At 40.2% G+C, this 912-nt stretch overlaps 1 non-coding gene across 1 annotated transcript; it reads right to left on the bottom strand.

Annotated features, from left to right (window-relative positions):
* Positions 1 to 605: 605 nt before the first annotated feature.
* On the bottom strand, positions 606 to 687 carry Trnal-uag (transfer RNA leucine (anticodon UAG)). The gene has a single exon. It is a non-coding gene; the product is annotated as a tRNA-Leu (tRNA).
* Positions 688 to 912: the final 225 nt, after the last annotated feature.

The raw sequence follows: 912 nt of genomic DNA, 5'->3' as shown, positions 1-912 counted from the left end.
AAGGAGAAGATATATTATGATAAACACTGCTATTGTTACTGACCATTTTGAAGTTGTATCTGTCAGTTGAGACAGATAAATTAACTTCCTCGTTTTTGCCTCTCATTGGTTGCGTAGGAACGCGTGTTCGTAGAGCAGCAACTCGTGACAGCACGTATAGGAGGCGTGGCACTGACGCGGGACACTGGATCGAATTATTACTACGGTAGTAGAGTAAAATCCCGCATGTGTAGTAAGAACCTGGCCCGTCTGGAAGTTTAAGAACCTGCTGGCAGAAATTTGCCATTTTAATACCCCAAAATACCCAAAATACCCAAAGGAGGTGTTTCAATAGTGTCCCAATTATTTTTTTTTTATTTTTTTTTTAAGCTAAATACCATTGAGACTTAAATAATTCACTCATTCATTCAATAGGTACCTTTTTGTGCAAAATTTATGCATTGCAGCAAAATTACGACGCTGAGTGCGAAAAAATACTACTTAAGTTTCTAAAGTCGATCATTGCATTTCGCTGCTGTGTATCTTACGACAACATTTCTACAGGCCTATCGGATTTTTGCAGATGAGTTTAGATCCCGAACGACTTTTCATAAAATATGATTTTGTGGTAGCGGTGGGATTCGAACCCACGCCATCGAAATGACTGATGCCTAAAACCAGCGCCTTAGACTACTCGGCCACGCTACCAGCTCTTTTCACAATTTTTTGATAATATTTAACAATCGTGCTACGACCCCGAGTTTTCTAATAGAAAACGAAGGCGAGTAGTATAATAGTTGAAGTACGCACTCTTACGGATTACAGCACAAAACCTACAGTGCGCTGCTCTTGAAACTCTTAAAATACACAAAATTGCAGGTTTGTGCTGCAAACCTTTAGTCTGTTGTCACAAGAGGCTGGCGCGCGTACGGT

Source organism: Orbicella franksi, chromosome 8 (assembly GCF_964199315.1).
Source record: "Orbicella franksi chromosome 8, jaOrbFran1.1, whole genome shotgun sequence".
Taxonomy (NCBI): Eukaryota; Metazoa; Cnidaria; class Anthozoa; order Scleractinia; family Merulinidae; genus Orbicella; species Orbicella franksi.
Note: the sequence above shows the minus strand (reverse complement) of the source record. Positions and strands in the feature narration are given on the sequence as shown.